Source organism: Dermacentor albipictus, chromosome 6 (genome assembly GCF_038994185.2).
Source record: "Dermacentor albipictus isolate Rhodes 1998 colony chromosome 6, USDA_Dalb.pri_finalv2, whole genome shotgun sequence".
Classification (NCBI taxonomy): Eukaryota; Metazoa; Arthropoda; class Arachnida; order Ixodida; family Ixodidae; genus Dermacentor; species Dermacentor albipictus.
Window position 1 is genome coordinate 96,376,643 of NC_091826.1, and position 19,524 is coordinate 96,396,166.

Below are 19,524 nucleotides of genomic sequence, written 5' to 3' on the forward strand. Positions count from 1 at the left end.
TGGCACGACTTCTTCTAGCCGCATCTTCGTTACGACGATTCTCGAGCCGTGCGGCGCGTTCTTCTGGCGTCTCTTGAGCGCGTTGTCTCTTCCTCGCTTCATTCTGCCGCTGTTGCGTCTCTTTCGCGTTCTCCATAACGACTAAATACACGGAGGTGAAGCGCATATTTATATATATATATATATATATATATATATATATATATATATATATATATATATATATATACCCCGCAAGGCCACATCTCCTCTTCCTCTGCCCTAGCGGAGCACATGTGGTGGAGCGAGCGGCGACGGCTGCGGCATTGCTAGGCATCGGCGGCTCAACCTCGTTTGTCGGCCACGGCATATGGCATACGGCATACGGATGCCTGCATAAGGCATACGGCGCGACAAGCCGGAATGGCTCGCTGGGTGGGTAGTAAAGATGTGGCTTTAAAAGCATAAAGAATGCTTTGATTGACGTCAAATTAGTCAGACAGGTTTATGAAACAAGTACGTTACTGCCTTCGAAACGAAAACGAGGTAATGTTTGGCCTTGGTCAGTACGCCCCGATAGCTTTTTTTCTGTATTACCTTCATCGAAACACTTCGCATACACGTACAAAGGAGGTCACTTGGTGCTAAACAATATTACCAGACGCCACGGTGGCTCCATAGTTAGAGGTGACTAAAGTTGTGCCTAATGCATGCGTCATTGTACTCGTACCATGCGGATTGCATTGGATTTTATTTATTGGCCTCACCATTTTTGACGGTCGGGCACCGCATGGCAAAAAAGGATAGCGATGCCTTGGCTTGCAACATTTAAGTAGAAAGTACATGCAGACGTAAGCGCAGTCGCACAACACTTTCACTACCGACATCCTTGCATGCACACTAAGTTTTACGGGTAATGTGCGCACCATCGCCTTCCACTCACTGAGTACAAAGTTCTTAGAGATTTTTTTCCTTTTTAATGCGATAACGCTAAGGAGCTCATGTCGCAAAAAAGCCGGTGTCGGCGGCGGCGTTGGCCGTGAGCGAAAGGTCCCGGTAGGCAATTCATACATAAAAACAACTTGCAAGATGGGCTGGATTGGAATCGAACCAGGGTCTCCAGAGTGTGAGATGGAGACGCTGCCACTCAGCCATGATTTTTTTTTTTTATTACCGGCTTGGCAAAAGAAGGTACAATGTGAGTATTACATGTCCATAAAAACAACTAGTCAATGCCGGATCAGTGTGGTGTGATAAGAACGATGTAGGCTAGTCACTTTGTCCAAAGCACTTAGCCAATCAGGAGGGTCACTCTGTGCACAGAAAAATTCGCGTATATATAACACACTTTCAATGAAATATTCATGTGCTGGGGCCTGAACAATGCGCTCATGTCTAATATCCATACGCGTTCGCCACACACTGTGCATGCACAAAAGCATTAACAGATCGACAGGCACTCCCTCTGGTTCCGCGCATGGCAGGAAGCGTATTCCGAAAGCACTTAACGGCAATTCCTTTTTAAGGCTACGTTTTAGAATATCCCACAAAAACACTGCGTCATGACAGTCCAAAAAGATATGCTCAATCGTCTCCGGTTTTTTGCATATAAAGCAATTCACAGACCAAGGTACAAAAATGCCTTTGCTTTGCAGCCACGGTTTCACTGGGAGAGTGCCTGTATGTAGGTGAAAAAAGAAAGATTTTACAGAAGCTCTTACCGGCATTCGTTTAACTCTCTTAAGAACATCTCGTTCTGAACCTAAAACAAATACTGTACGATACAACGGTACAGGCAAGAATGCATCAACAAGATCTTTGTACAACTTCTTACTAGTAACAACGGCCAGATATTCACTGGAAAATCTTGCTTTTAGTATTCGGAAAGACGCGACCACTTCACGCAAAAAAGCACTTAAAGGCATTGGCCCCGTATACATGGACGACACTATATAATCAGGCAATGAATCACGCAGTCTAGCTTGAATCATTGTTCTCAGAAAAGCATCCTTTTGATCTCGCAAAAAAAGAAACCTGCTTAAAATCTGTTTGAGGAACAAATGTGACAACCCCAGCCCCCCATTGAACACTCTATGGAACAGATTACTACGACTTGTACGTTCCCATGTTGAGGCCCAAATTAACATCGCAAATACTCTATGTAGCTTTTGCACAGACATCCTCGTCAGACATAATGCTTGCATCACATAAAAGATTTTCGCGACCAAAAACAAATTACACACTGTGGCTCTTGCAAACATTGAAAATTTATGCCCTCCCCATTTGCCGGTCTGGGTTTTCATTCGCACTACTTCATTGTTCCAATACTCTTTGCTATCTCGATAATGTTCGAGGGAGACACCTAGGTAGGTTCCTGGAGTTACCGCCCATTGCATGTTACAAAAAGTCTCGGGCTTGTATTGCCAATTCCCATGCCAAAAACCAAGACACTTGTTCCAGTTAATAGCACTTCCACTTGCAGTACAAAATTTTACAGCCTCTTGTACAACTGCTTTAACACTGTCATGGTCCGTACAAAACACTGCTACATCATCAGCATATGCTAAAACTCGAACTTCAGTTTTATGAAAAGTGTAACCCCGAATGTTTGGGCTCTTCAGCAGCTGCAAACAAAAGGGCTCGAGGTAGAGAGCGAAAAGCAGGGGGGATAAAGGGCAGCCTTGTCTCACAGACGACAGCACAGGAATACCATGACTTAACTGCCTATTAATTATCAGCTTCGCTATACAACCACTGTACATCATTTTAACACCTTCTGTAATAACAGTTCCAACATTGATATGGTCTAGGATCAAGAACAGAACTTCGTGTACGACTTTATCGAACGCCTTGTGCAGTTCTAATTGCAACATGGCCACGCGCCCATACATTCCGTCACAGCATTCAAGGACAGTTCTAGCTTTGTGAACATTGGTAAAGATTGACCTGCCTTTTATGCCGCATGTCTGATGTGGCCCTACGAGTGACTTAATAACACTTTGAAGGCGCCGAGCTAAAATCTTCATGAATATCTTATAGTCCACGTTTGTTAGACTGATGGGACGGTATGATTCAACAGACTGTAACTTAATCGGATCAGTCGTTTTAGGAATTATTACTACGTGGGACGCTCGGAAGGATGGAGGACTTGTTTTCGTTTCATAGAATTCGCTAATCAGTCTTTCAAGTGCGACTGCCATTTCTGTTCTAAAGGCTTTATATAGAGATGCACCGAGACCGTCTGGCCCAGGTGACTTGTGTGAACTAAGCTCCAGAATCGCTGATTCAATTTTCTCAGCCGTAATACTGGCTTCTAGAGCGTGCACAAGGTCATCCTCTAATCTCGGCATCAGCGATAGGAATTCTGTTCTGAAGTAGTCAGTGTCCGGAGTATTAAGGCTGAAAATATCTGTGTAATGTTCGACGAATGCCTGTTTGATTATTTCTCTTCGATTTGTGATTTTGTTTAGATAGCATATTTCCGTTATCTCTTTCGACAAAGCGTGCCTTTTTTCATCACTGAGCGCGCGTTTGGTAGGCGTCTCTCCGGACCACAGTTTCTCGTTGCGCTCCCTTATCACTGCGCCACGGTACCTTTCTTCGTCTATTGCCTCGAGCTTAGTTTTAGTCTCTTTAATTTCCTTGTGAACAATCCCGGCTCGTAGCACTCCGTACTTAGCATAAAATCTAGGGCACTCTGCAGCTCTTTAGCTCGTTGTTTTTTCTTTTCGCCGGAGTGCACATGATCTAGCAATAGCGGCTATTTTAATATCACATTTGAACTGCTCCCATACTTGCATAAAACTCAGCCATGATTTCGATGGTTCAAAGCGAGACAAAAGCGCTTCTAGTGAATGCGGTGTTGCCTTAGAAACGGGCCGTAGAAAGTTATACTGCGGTGTACATAATGAATTATGAGCATGTTATTTACAGAACTCGCAATTAAACGAGTAGCGAAGTACGTTCCGCTACATTTCTTCTGCGCTTGGCGATCACGCAGAGCCATCTTGTGGCAAACGCAAAAGACCCCCTCCCCGCAATGTACGGCGCTGCCCCGACAGGTGGCGCGGGACTCACCCGGCTTTGGTTGGTTTGGATTTTGTGGCGAATGGACGTGCTTTTCGGGGCTCCGTGGCGACGACGAAATCATAAGTTTTTGTGCATGCTTTGAGCTTGCTTCTGTTTTTATTTGCTGGTTTTTTTAATTTAAATAGCAATTGGCGGTTTTTCCGTTCCTTTCCTTTCTTTATTTGTCTCTCATATTTCGGGTGCGCGGGTGTGCTTCGTGTACGTTTATTTTGCAGGATGATTAGAGCGTCCTTTCGCGCCACGTGTTCCAACATGTGCAGCCTAGTGGGACGTTGAGTGTTTGTAGTCTTTAAGTAGTAGCTTGGAAGTGGCAAGAGAAATAGCTATTAGTGGTTTTACTGTGCGTGTTTGGTAGAAAAGTGACGAGCGTGACCGCGTGGTTGAGCGCGTCATACCTTTGGTCTCCGCGGCATTGATTGTTTTGGAAACAGTGGTGAGAGTTGCTTTGCAGCATTTTGAGGATTTGGATCCTGTGCGTATCGGTTGTTTTCTAGAAGGCACGTGGTCTGCATTGATATAGTATTATAGTATTTGCAAAAAGCCGTGCAAAACATGGCGAGAAAGCCGGTAAAGCGAGCAGTACGGGGGGCGACCCTCAAGGCAGATGAGGAAACAGGTGAGAATGGAGAGGGCGTCGAATCAACCGGCACACAATGTGATGTCGATACTAGGCTGCAGAAAATGGAGAGTTTCCAGGAAGAGCTTCTCAAACAGTTGCAAGAGCTCAAAAATGAGCTAAACACGGAGCGTGAGGCACAGAAGGTAGTTGAAAAGAGACTGGAAGCAGCTTAGGAAAAGCTGAACAGGGTAGCCATTGTGACCAAGAATGTGCGTGACAATCGAACGCAGACCCCCGACGCGACAGGCGCAGGAGGGTCAGAGAAATACGTGGAACGCAGGCAGGGTGATGATGGGTTAGCTGGAAAGAGCAGCACCTACCTGGAGGCCGCTACGCGGAAAAAGCAGGAGCCGAGGGCACAATGCCCTTGTCGAGTCCGAATCACGCGGAAAATGACAAAGGGAAGCAGGGAGAGGTAGGAGAGAGTGAAAGGGTGATTATTGCAGGCGATTCGAACCTGGCTGGGTGCTCAAAAGCAATTGTGGAGAGGGTGAAAGGCGACAAAAGAGTGGCGGTAGGGACATTTCCAGGGCGCACACTGGGTTCTGTCATGGAGCGAGCAAAAGAAAAGCTCGCAGAAAATGCCCACGTGCGTAACCTCACCATAGTAGCAGGTGGGCTACTTGCGGAAACAGGAAAACAGGAAAGGGCCAGGACTAGCCCAGCACTTGGCGAAGGGGGTGGACGACTTGCGTGAGCAATCCCCTCGGGTGCAGATCGTGGTGTGCACGGTGCCGGAGGTGCCTGTGCATGACAGTCACGTACAAAGAGCCGTAATAGCTGCTAATGAGGCAATATGGAAAATGAGCCGAGAGAAAGGCTTCGAGGTTGTCGAAGTAAAGAGGGAAGTGAGAAGTTGCGGTGGATTTAAACGAGACGGGATCCACTTCAATTACAGGTTACCACGAGAAGTGGGCTGGCGACTTGGTGGTCGCTCTGTTGCTTTTTTAGGGGGCCCGCGGGCGCTCAGGAGGTCAGAGTAGATAGTAATGAAGAAGGTCACCTAGGGGAACATCAGAAGAGAATGGCCGTCGATAATAGAAAAAGGAGTAAAACAAGAAAAAGAGCTCGCCATGCAATGGGTTACATAAACATGCAGGGCGGCAGAAGAAAGGAAAAGTGGGCAGAGATTGAGGAGCAGTTACGCAGAGTACCAATAGGGGTGTATGCGGTTACAGAAACGCAGATTAGAGACTCAGAAGAGCCACCAGTTATTGACAATTATGTTTGGGAAGGGTGCAACAGAACTAAGTCGGAAAGAAAGGGAGGGGGAGTCGGAACGCTCCTCCGTCAGGGAGCCAAATGGAAAAGAGTAAATTCACAATGTCAAGAGCATCTTTGGTTATCAGGTACAATGAGTGGGGAAGAAACTTGGCTGGGCGTCACGTATTTGTGGACCGGAAAAAATTGCACAGAGAAGAATTAAGAGTTAGTGGAATGCATAAGCGCAGATATTAAGGGTTTCGGGAGTGGTGCTAATTTTCCTATTAGGTGACATGAATGCCCACATACAGGATGTAGATGGCTATACCGACAATAACGGGAAGTCAATGCTGGACCTTTGTGACCAAAATAACCTCGTGATCGTGAATACAGGGCCTAGGTGTGAAGGACAGATCTCGTGGAAAGTGGCAAACCGGCAATCGACCACTGAGAACTGTCTCATGACAAAAGGAATACATGATACGTTGAGAGAAAGGGTCATCGATGAGGAAGGGTTTAACAGCATAGGGAGTGACCATAAACGCATCATATGGAAATGGGATATGTAGTTGGGAAAGAGTGCAAGGAGAGCAAAATGGCCAGTCCAAATTTGAACACTGATCAAATAGCAAATACAGTCACTAGAGTTGAGGAAGAACTTGGCAAATGGCCAAGTAAAGAGTGGGAATATGGTGAGCTTATAAGTGTAATAAAGACAGAAATAAGGAAAGAGAACCAACGTGTTCGTTGGAAAGGAAAAAAGAAACCGAAAAGCTGGTGGAACCAGGAGATACGAGAACCGATTGCCGAATGACAGAAAGCATCTCGAGAGCACAGGCAGGCAAAGAAGGCGGAGTTGCCACAGGATGAAGTAACTAGTAAATGGGAAATATACCGGGAGGAAAAGTCTATGGTTCAAATACTCGTGCAAGCAAAATTAAAAGGCGAAAGTGAACGTTGGTTGTCAGAAATACGTGAGAAACAGAAGGCCGCACCTAGAATATTTTGGAACCATATAAAATTATTAGGCAGGAAATCAACAAGAATACATCCTAGACGAAGATGAAAACAGACTCGAAGGAGAAGCGGCAATAAATTACATCCGAAAAGCAACAGCCGAATCTTTCCAAGGCAATGACGAGGTTATACTTGTTGAGAAAAAGAGCATGAAAGAGACCCAAGGGGAAAAGCACTTGGTGCTAACAAATTTAAACTGGAAGAAAGCAGAAGAGAAAATTCCTAAGCGTACAGCCACAGCGCTAGACGAGGTTACCATTAGGCTGATAAATGAACTAGGACCAAAAAGTAAGGAAGCTCTCGTGAAAGCAGTGGAATCAACTTTAAAAGATAGACGAATACCAGACACTTGGCGACAAAGTAGAATGAATTTGATTTATAAAGGAAAGGGAGAGAAAGACAGAATTCACTCGTATAGACCGTTGACCATTACATCGGTAATATATAGGCTAGCAATGCAGGCAATCAAATTAAAGCTTCAAGCATGGACAGAGAATAATGGAATTTTGGGAGAGCTTCAGAATGGCTTCAGAATAGGTAGGCGTTTGGATGACAACTTCTTTGTACGTACTCAGTGTATTGAAATATCAAAAGCCGAAAGCAGACCGTTGTATGTGGCCTTTTTAGAGATTACAGGAGCCTACGACAACGTGGACCGCAACATTTTGTGGGATATCCTGGAAGGGGAAGGCTTAGGTAACGATTGTACACAGCTTTTGAGAGAGCTTTACCTAGAAAATACCGTTTGCGTTGAATGGGAAGGGGTGAGGAGCGAGGAGAAAGTTCATATCAACAAGGGACTGAGGCAGGAATGCCCTTTATCTCCGCTGTTGTTTATGATGCACATGGTGAGGATGGAGAGGGCGCTAGAAGGAAGTAATATCGGTTTTAATCTCTCATACAAACAGGCGGGTACAGTAATAGAGCAGCAACTCCCAGGTTTATTTTATGCGGACGACATTATGTTGCTAGCTAACAAGCAAAGTGATTTGCAACGTCTGGCTAATATCTGTGGACAGGAAGGCAATGATTTAGGTATGAAGTTTAGTGTTAGAAAATCAGGTGTTATGGTATTCAGTGAAAACAGTGAACAGACAGTGGAGATACAGGGCCAAGAAAACCTCGGGTAACAGAATATAAATACTGGAAAAACCATAACAGTAAAGGGGAAGAGAAATGCAGCCATAATGAAGCACAGAGCGATATGGGGATACAATAGGTACGAGGTCCTCCGAGGTATGTGGAAAGGTCTAATGGTTCTAGGACTTACTTTTGGAAATGCGGTTGTTTGCTATCAATCAGGGGTACACTCAGGACTCGACGGGAACCAAAGGTCAGTGGGTCGCCTTGCATTGGGCGCTCACAGGAAGACTACAAATGAAGCTGTGCAGGGTGATATGAGCTGGACTAGTTTTGAAGTGAGGGAAACTCGCAGTAAAATTGAATATGAAGAACGGCTGAGGAATATGGAAGAAAGTAAACGGGCTAGGATAGTGTTCAGGTATCTGTACAGGAAAAACATTGATTCACAGTGGAGGAAAAGAACTAGGAAGCTTACCAGCACGTATGCGGCCTGTGGGGTGGACAACACAACAATAAAGGTCAAGCGGAAAGTCAGAGAAGCGGAATTAATCTCATGGGTGGCGGAAATGGAAAAGAAAGCTGTCATGAGTAACTACTCAAGAGGAAAAAACGAAATCAGGAAACAAACCATTTATGATAACTCAAAGGGAAGCTCATTAATTTTCGAAGCGAGATCTGGATGCCTTAGAACACGCATCTATAAAGCGAGATATAGGAAGAAAGAAGAAACATGTGCTTGCTGTGGTGAAGCTAGGGAAACTATGGAGCATGTTTTATTAGAATATGAAGATGTCTACCCAGTGGTCGATTTAGGCACCACTGGCCTCCTTGAAGCCCTTGGGTTCAGAGGGAGCAGTGGTAAAGCAAACATGTCCGCAATAGACTTTAGTAAGAGGCGACTGGAGGATCGGTGGAAGAAAAGTAGGGAAACGACAAAAGACGGAGACGTACAAAAGCACAGTTCGCAATAGGGGATCAGAAGATTTGGGCGTGGTAGTTCATAGTGTTTTTTTGTGTCTTTTTTCATTGTTTAACCTAGGTAGAATATTAGGCAGTATAGTAGCAAGAGCTTGGTGGCGCAACCCACCGCCCCGTTTCAAAGGGGACGCTCATAACATCCATCCATCCATCCATTCTCCCCTTCGTCTCTCTTGAGCGCAATGGTGACTTGCGGGGAGCGGTGCTAGGATGCCCCAATACCGTCACGTTTTATGTTCGCTCGCTCTCTCCCCTTCCAACTTCCAATGTGCGTCACTGGAAGCCTCGTGTTTGGGCGACGCGGTTCCTCTTTCTGCTCACAGCGCGATTCTAAGGCGCAGCGTCCGATGCGGGACGCCTCTGAGGTGATCGCTGCACCATAGCGCTTCGGGTGGGGAAGCATCCCCTGCGATGTATGCCGTGCTGCTGGCGAGGAGTCATGCGTCTGCGTGGTGCTCCCAAGCGAGATAGAGGATGATCCCATCGAGGCGTCAGCACCATGATCTTGTCCGCCATCATGGCGCGTAGCGGCCCGGCTGTCCGTGCCGATCACTACGTTTGGCTCGCGTAGATCGTTTCTCCCTCCTTGACAGCGAGTTGTTTGGTTCGTTCCGCTAGCTCAGGCTCACGTTTCGTTGCAACAGAGCGCCGAACGCTGTGTTGCTGGGCGCTCACCGCGTGATTGGTGGGAGCAAAGTCCTATGCCGGGTGCCTCGTAAGTGATCGCTGCTCCATAGCGCATTGTCTTACACCCCATGGCCGGTCGACGGGAACGCAATCGCGCACCACTCTTGAAGGCAAAGCTTAAATGCCCTCTAATTTTTAAAGTTGCAACCAGCTCTGAAGCGCTGCCAATGAATGTCATTGGGCGGCGCGTATTTGCGGCAACCTCCTTACGCTGTTCTCTAACAGTCACTTGCACACTGCTACGAGCGGTATGCATTTAGGCTCCTTGTGTCATTTTCATTGTAGCTATGGCTGGGTGTCGTTCAACCTGGCAGCCGTCCCCGATGTGCCGCCAATGCCCGGTTAATTAAATCTTGGGCAGCACGGTGTGCCGTTGCGTTCTCACCATTCCCAGAGACTGCCGGCATTCAGATAGGCGTAGCCTTGCCAACCGGGTCACTCTGTATATCCGAGACTTGTGCGCCTATCGACCCAGGCACATAACATCTAATAGCGTACGTGAGGTCCGACATTATGAAGATGTATCACGGCCCCAATTGCCTGCGGTTGAGTGGTGCAATCTATAGGCGCTGGTGTGAGGCCGGTTTTTTTGCAGGACCCAGTCTTAGATTGTCTCTTCGCCAGCATCACACTCAACATAGAACTTCCTACGCTGTCGTCAAGGCATCGGAAGTAAGCCAGAGTTGTCAGAGCCCCGGCTTGTAGCAGGGAAGATGTTTGGGCGCGTTGGTGGGACACATACAAACCGGGATACATAGCGCAAGAAGCGCTATGTAGTGCTCGTCCCGTGTTCGTGTCTGTCCCTGTGCCTTTTTTGCGCTGTGTATACCACTTTGTATGCACCGGCTTGTACCTCGAAGAGGAGGCGCTTTGCGGCACCATTATCATAGAGTTTAACATTGATCTCTTGTTTGCATTTCTTATTGAGAATGAGTGTGGACTTTCCCTCCATGTCTCGGCACCAAGTATAAGTCTCCGCCCTTCGTACCAGGGCCTCAACTGCTCATGGCCGCTTTCACTTCTTCCCCTCATGTACAGGGCTGGCGAAGAAGCCACATTTTTGCAGAACTGCTGCAGCCTTTCCATCCACGTGGTGCGGATGCCGTTGAGGTCCACGTAGGGAAACATTCCCCGTGTCCGGCGTTTTGGCTGCATCATGTACGACAAATTGCTTCGTGCGTGGCGAGCATCAAAACGGGACCAGCCTAGGTTACCCTGGATCACTTGTTTCCGTACGTTGCCGTGGCAGCGCGGGGCCGGTCTCGCTGTAGCACGCTGGCTGCGTTCCACCCATTCTCGAGTTGGCGCGTGGGGCTAGCGCCTGCTTTGGACAACAGTAACGCAGGGACGCGCACGGTATTCCAGAGCTTCCGCACCATAGTGAAATGACTGAAACCCGACAATCACTTCCCTACGAAGTATTTGGCCAGCCCTCTAGGGTATTCGTCTGAAGTGCGCCTCTTGGTTTTCCGTGTAATCCTGCTGTGCGCTGAAATTCATACCCAGGTAGCGGTACTCACTTCTTTGAGGCAGCAGTCTTCCACGCTGTAGTGCCAGCGAGCAGTGCTAGATTAAGGGGTGGCTAAGGAGGCTGCAGCCAAGGGACTCCCCTCGGACAGTAGGAAAAGGGGGCCCATTTACTCTAACCTGCTTAGTCTATGGAACCATGGCCAACGGAACTTCGAGCGACATGTATGAAGCGAAAAAACCAGAACGAGCAGACGGAGCACCCCGCCCAATGTAACAGCGTGCGTTTCGCCGGGTCATTTGAGGACAGCTTGTCGAGCTGCGAAAACAGGAATACCCCACCACCCCGGCGGGGCCTTCTTTCTTAGGAAGCGACGTGCGTTTGCTTGGAAGAGTTTTCGTCGTTTCCTGTAAGTCCGTTCGCCCAGTGCTGTCTGGAGAGGAGGGGCAAGGAAGAAACACCTAATCATGTTATGTGGGATGGAGACCTAAATATCCCTGCCCCTCGTCACCACCACGCCACCCTCCACCTCTCAGATAGTTCCGCCGCTGTCCTTCTCATGAAAAGGGTGCTTAGCAGTACCGAACAGCCCCTCGCATTAGACCTTTCTTTAAGGTGACGGTAATTTGGCCGGGGGAGGATGAGTCCGACAACAGATCTTGATGAGTCTGATGGCAAAGTCTAGGCAGGAAAGAAATGAAGACGTAACATGTGCTTTTGTCCGTGTGCCGTGGTCAACGGTTGTGGAAGAGTGAAGGGGGAGGTTTGAAGTTTCACAGCTGGACAGAAAGGCCTGTTTCCAGGCCCCATTCCTGCCTAGTGGCTGTGCACCCTCGCGCGCGCTCGACAGAAAAAGTAGGTCAGACTGGCCGCCTAACATTCCAGAAAGAAGTAAAAAAATATGACTCAGAGGCGACGTAGGGCGCGTAACTTCGCCCGCGCTAGGAGTCGGCATCTCCCCTTCGTTCTGTCGCTCTGCGTCGACGGGGCGAATGAAAAATCGAGAACCTCCCAGAACAGACAATTGCTCCTGGCCAATAGGAAGGCGAGGCCGGAACGGGAGAAGGAGTGAGTTTGCACGGAGAAGGAGGGAATTTGTACATGAAACTCTATGCGTATGTGAACACCTGCTTTGGCGCCAGTAATAGACAGACGGGCTGCGCATCTATAAAAGCAAGTTGATCGTGAGCTGGGATTCAGCCCTGAGCCACCGGTTAAGCTTACATAAGCCTATCCGCTGAGGAGCTCCCGGTGAACGCACCACACTTGGCCAGCCACGGACCATCCAGGCAGCGTGCGCCAGTCATCGGGATGGCCACCGTCGGACACCTGCAATCGAGTCGGACTGACGATGGGGCCAGTGAACAATTAGCCTCCATTCATGTGAAAATGCTTGGTCGGAAGCATCAAAGTGGTGTGTTTAAACGAAAAGCGAAGGTAGAAAGAGAATAGCGTGAAAGAAGCTACCAAAGATGACAAAGTACCTACTGAATGCAGCTTCGGTGGAGCAGTATGATCGCCCTACCCTGAGTCAGTGTCAAACTCCCAATAGTACCGACTGTCCTTGTGTGGAGGATTTGCCAACTCTATTGCCACGGTTTCCAGGCAAGAAGCAAGGTTAGACTCATCTTGGTTGGCTGGATCCTGTAAAAACAGTGTCAATCTCGGTCGCCCATATTTCTGAGCAGCTGACGCTAACCGAGCCCTGCCCTGTTCCTGAGTCAGCAACACCTATGCTACTCGGTCAGACCCCTGCCCCAGTGCTGCAGGTGTCCGATCCGCCACGCTCGATTTCTACTACTGCTGGTCAACTGGTGCCAAACCTCCCCGATGAGCCTCCTTCTACTGACGAGCGCCAGCAAACAACACTCCAAGAAGCGACTCACTTGTTTCTGGTTTGGCTTCAAATAATCATGTTCCCCCCCACAAAGTGTGCCTCGAGAGCACGAATGAGGCGGCTTCTTTTTACGGCAACAGAGAAGTGCAGACAATCCCACAGCAAGAGGTAGGTTGTGAGATTCTTCGATGTGACCCTGCTAGGCGGGCTGGACGCCTACAGCCCGCCGACAACGCCACGCTACCCAACAGTAATGCCGGTCGAGCTTCAAGAAACGGTGTCCCAAAAGTAGGGCCACTGAACTTCATAAGCACCTTGTAAGCACAGCGCTCCAAGCCAAGTACATTAGCACGACGATTAGCAAGATAAATTGCTGTGGAGGACCAGGCTTTTGGTAAAGTTATTGAGTGGGTACATGAGTCATGCTTCTATAGCATCATGTTCGATTAAATAATTGATGTATGTCACAAGTCGAAGTTGGTTCTTGTCCAGCAGTACGTACACAAGAATTCGATACCAAAATACTTTCTCTAATTAGTCGGCCCGCGTATTGAAAGCGAGGCCAACAATTTTGAGCCCATCCTGACAGGCAAACTACTCGTCGAAAGGGTTCTAGAAGTGTTCAGAGGCGTTGAACTCGACATCAGGAGGTGCGTTCGCTTAGCAAGGGATAGCTGCAGCGTCATGATGTCAGATCTATGACGTGTTTTGTTCGAATTTGAGCGGTGACCCAAGCGCAATTGATTCCTGTGCTTTAAGCACACCTGCAGCTTCTGTCTATCCAAGTCAGCTCGCATTCAAATTGTCGTCAACGCAGACGGAAATTTGAAGGGGATGATTTTCTTCTTCCCCACGATGCATAAGAAAACATTTTACTGGAAAACACACTCGGCCACCAATATAAAGGCCTTTGCGAGACGAGATGGGTGGAACGACACGATAATGTCGCCGTTTCGACAGAGATGTGACCGTGTATCCGGATCATGAGACTGAAATAATCAGATGAATAAGAATGGGCTGGTGTGCGTTAGGAACGCATTCGCAGATCATGAACAGCAAGTTGCCATTATCCCTCGAGGGAAAAGTGCATTGCAGCGGTGTCTTACCAGTACTTACCTACGGGGAAGAAACCTGCCGGCTTACGAAAGGGATTCTACTTAAATTGAGGACTAGCCAATGAGCTATGGAAATAAGAATGCTGGGCGTAACGTTAAGGGGGATAAGAAGAGAGCAGATTGGGTGAGGAAAGAGGCGGAAGGTAAAGACATCTGAGTCGAAATCAAGAAACAGAAATTGGCATCGGCAGGATTTGTAATGAGGAAGGGAGATAAGCGGTGGTCAGTAAGGGTTACGGACTCGATTCCAAGAGAAGGGAAGCGTAGCAGGGGCGGCGCAAAGTTAGGTGGACGGATGAGATTAAGAAGTTTGCCGGGACAGGGCTATAATTAGCACATGACCGGGGTAGTTGGAGAAGTATGGGAGGCCATTGCCCTGCAGTGGGCGTAGCCAGGATGATGGTGATGGTGATGATGTATGCATGTTGATTTCTAGTCTAAGTAATGTCCCACTCTTTGATTGAAAAGTTAAATGTAGGGATTACGTGCGTCAAAAAGGCTGCCCAACACTGCGGTAGGATGACCTACGTTCGTCCAAAACAGCCTTGTCATTCTCTACATATATATATATATATATATATATATATATATATATATATATATTATATATATATATATATATAATATATATATTATATATATATATATATAATATATATATATATATATATATATTTAAACGAGAAGAAAGGGGGTTAACCGAGGGGCCCGATTTTTATTATTATATCATAAGAAGCCAACAAACACTGACACCAAGGAATACATAGGGGAAATTACTTGAGCTTAATAAATGAAATAATGAAATGAAAAATTATTGGAAATTAAAGTGGATGAAAAAGCAACCTGCCGCTGGTGGGAACCGAACCCACAACCTTCGCATTTCGCGGCTTGTAAGTAACAATGAAAACGTAGATAAACTAATTAAGTTGTATGACTGGAATTCCCTGTTGCAGCACAATCACCTATATGCTTAAAAACTGCTTGTAGGGCAACTAAAATCAATTTACAATAACTAGAAAACTAAGGTGAGAATTAAACGGCGAAATCAGGCAAGTCCTTGCATAAACAAGGAAATTATTAAACTATCCTAGATCAATAGTAAACTTTTAAGAAGGCGCAATGAGAACCCTCATGACTTTTTACTAAGAGAAGAATTCAGGCAACTGCGAAATAAAATTACAGCAAAAATACGACTGGCATAAGAACAGAACCAGCTCGGCACGCAAAAAAATTCTCGGCACGCAGTAGGTATGTAAAAAAACATTAAAATTAGTGCAAAGCAGCATAAGAAAACTATCCAAGAAAAACATTGATCATACTTTAGCGCTGGTCTTTCCAGATAAAAACAAGGTAGAATTGGCCACTGAATTCAATAAGGACTTTGTAGAATCTGTTACTTTCTTGTGTAGGCAGGGAAGGAAAATGGCGAACGCTACTGCAGTCTTCGAGCATTCATTCAGCTTACATGCCTACTGTCAATGAGCCAGAATTGTGGGATGTGTTGCAAACAATGCTAATAACAATATCACCAGCTTATGATAGTGTTAGGATAAGTGATTTCATAATGCATTTTGACAACCTAAAACTATATTACTTTTCATTATCAACGAAACTTTCATATCTAGGCAAATTTACACGTGCACGAAAATAAGTGTATAAGACCATTGCCCAAAAAAGGCTTCAAAAAGGATTATAATTATTATAGGCCAATCGCAATTTCGTCCTCCCTCGCTTGTATCATGAATAAAGTTATACACACTAGCATAACCTAATTTTTCGATACGTGCCATCTACTAAATGCAGCCCAGTATGGTTTCCGCAAAGGCAAAAGCGCGGTAAACTTAAAGATTTTCATGACCTAGTCTGCAAAAAACGAGATAAAAATAACACTGTACATACACTTTTGATTGATTTCCGAAAAGCCGTTGATTCTATCAAACACAACCTATTATTAGATAAGCTCGACAATAAAGGTTTCACATGTCGATACAAGTTGTACTTTAATAGTTATATGTCTGATCAGGCCCAATAGTGAAACTAGGCTTATTATACAGCTCAATCTTGAACGTTTCGACAGGTGTTCCTCAGGGTTCAATTTTGGGACCCTTGTTATTTCATATTTACGTCAATCATATGACCTGTCTTCCATTGAACTCACAGTTCTTTTCATACGCGGATGATACTGGCCTGGCGATACAAAGTGAAACTTAAGAAGCCTCCGACAGGATGCAACAGGATGTCCATCTTTTGATAGATAGTTAAACGCTATTCAGATTTTTACGAATACTGCAAAACGTGCCTACTTTGTTTTCATAACCCATATAATGTGTTCAGATCATTATCAAATATATATAAATCTTATGATTTGGATCCTGGGTCACTACCTGCCCTAAGTAGATGTATGCCCTTACCACCTCCAGTGCCTCGCTACCTATCGTAAACTGATATTTTCTTCCGAGACATTTAAACATTACTTTAGTTTTCTGCAGATTAATGTTTAGACCCAACCTTCTGCTTAGCCTCTCCAGGTAAGTGAGCATGCATTGCAATTGGTCCCCTGAGTTACTAAGCAAGGCAATATCATTAGCCAATTACAAGTTACTAAGGTATTCTCCATTAACCCTTCTCCCCAAATATTCCCAATCCAGGTCTCTGAGTACCTTCTGTAAACACGCTGTGACTAGCATTGGTGATATCATCTCTCCCTGCCTGACGCCTTTCTTTATTGGAATTTTGTAGCTTTCATTATGGGAGACTACGGCGGCTGTGGAGCCGCTATAGATATCTTTCAGTATTTTTACACATGGCTCGTCTACACCCTGATTCCGTAATGCCTCCATGACTGCAGAGGTGTCGACTGAATCAAACGCTTTCTCGTAGCCAATGAAAGCTATATATAAAGTTTGGTTATATTCCTCACATTTCTCTATCACCTGATTGATGGTGATAACATTGTCATTGTTGAGTAGCCTTTACAGAATCCCGCCTGGTCCTTTGGTTGACAGAAGTTTAAGGTGTCCCTGATTTTATGTGCGATTACCTTAGTATATACTTTGTAGGCAATGGACAGTAAGCTGATCGGTCTATAATTTTTCAAGTCTTTGGCGTCCCCTTTCTTATGCATTAGGATTATGTTAGCGTTCATCCAAGGTTCCGGTAAGCTCGAGGTCATGAGTCATTGCGTATACACGGTGGCCAGTTTTTCTAGAACAAATAGCCCACCATCCTTCAACAAATCTGCTGTAACCTGTTCATCCCCAGCTACCTTCCCCCTTTGCATAGCTCCTATGGCTTTCTTTACTTCTTCCGGCGTTACTCATGGATTTCAAATTGTTCTAGAATTCTCTCTTCCGTTATTGTCGTGGGTGCCACTGGTACTCTATAAATCTCTATAGAACTCCACAGCCACTTGAGCTATCTCATCCATATTAGTACTGATATTGCCAACTTTGTCTCTTAACGCATAAATCTGATTCTTGCCTATTTCTAGTTTCTTCTTCCCTGATTTTATGCTTCCTCCGTTCATGAGAGCATGTTCAATTTTATCCATATTATACTTCCTCATGTCAGCTGTCTTACGCTTGTTGATTAGCTTGGAAAGTTCTGCCAGTTCTATTCTAGCTGTAGGGTTAGAGGCTTTCATTCATTGTCGTTTCTTGATCAGATCTTTGGTCTCCTGCGATACCTCACTGGTATCCTGTATAACGAAGTTACCACCGACTTGTATTGCACACTTCTTAATGATGCCTATAATATTGTCATTTATTTCTTAATACTAAGGTCCTCTACCTGATTTAAAGCCGAATACCTGTTCTTTAGATTGATCAGGAATTTCTCTATTTTTCCTTTTACTACTGACTAATTGATCGGCTTTTTATGCACCAGTTTCTTCCGTTGTCTCCTTATGTCTAGGCTAATTCGAGGTCTTACCATCGTATGGTCACTGCAGCGCACCTTGCCTAACACGTCCACATCTTGTATGATGTCAGGGTTAGCGCAGAGTATAAGGTCTATTTCATTTTTAGTCAATCCATTCGGGCTCCTCCACGTCCACTTTCGGATATCCCGCTCCCGAAAGAAGGTTTTATCCACATATTATTCTGTTCTGCAAACTATACTGATAACTCTCCCGTACTATTCCAAGAGCCTATGCCATATTCCCCCACTGACTTGTCTCCAGCCTGCTTCTTGCCTACTCTGGAATTGATGTCACCCATCAGTATGATGTGTTTTGTTTTCATTTTACCCATCGCCGATTCGACATCTTCATAGAAGCTTTCGACTTCCTGGTCATCAAGACTGGCTGTAGATGATAGGCTTGTACGACCTTCAATTTATACCTCTTATCATGTTTCACAACAAGACCTGCCACCCTCTCATTAATGCTACAGAATTCCTGTATGTTACCCGCTATATCCTTATTAATCAAGAATCCGACTCGTAGTTCTCGTCTCGCTGCTAAGCCCCGGTAGCACAGGACGTGCCTGCTCTTTAGCACTGTAAATGCTTCTTTTGTCCTTCTAACTTCACTGAGCCCAATTATATCCCATTTACTGCCCTCCGATTCCAGGTTCTAGCGTTAAACGTAGCCATGTTCAGATTCCAATGGCGGCCTGTTCGGAACCAGGTATTCTTAGCACCCTCTGCTGCATCACAGGTCTGACCGCCGCCGTGGTCAGTTGCTTGGCAGTCGCTGGAGTCTGAGGGCTGGGGTTTGATTGTTGCAATCATATAGGAGGCATAGGAGGTTATAATCATATAGGTACCTTATTGAGAGGAATTGTACGTGCTGTTTACGCCCACCTTTGTAAGTTACACCAAATTTTAAATATCGTGGTATCACATTTGACGAAACTGTCGTGGAAATTATTGCAGCGTTAGCCAAACGCTTACGCCTAGTTTGTGCTTATATATATGCTCTACGATCTCTTTGTGATGTACCGGTTAGAAAAATGGTATATAAAGGATTGGGAGAGCCCATATTATGATACGGAATAACAATTTATGGAACCGTATCTCTATATAAATTAAACACACTAAGCCGAATAGTGCACATCATTGCAACAAATCTCGCAAACAGAACCGACTATCACAATAAGTGAGCCGTAGACAGTATGAAATATTTTGACATGCTACCTGTACACAAGCAATTTATCTTTTACATATTATAGAAGCATTTATTTCTCAGCTCCTTTAAGATCTGCAACGGCCTCTCCATCCTTCTCAAAAGTATGTAGGGTTTGCTCAGAAGCGATCTGTGAAGCAGAAGACCGAGCTCCGCTCTAAGCGGGCACATGCCAATATGGCGGCAGTGCCCGTTCTTCGTCTTCAATTCTAGGGATGCATGACTGTGTCGGCGCCATTGCGCGGGCGCATTCACCTGTTTTGCCATTCCTACACCTCATCCCTTCCCAATCCGCAGTGGTCGTCATCGGTGGCATGTCACTCG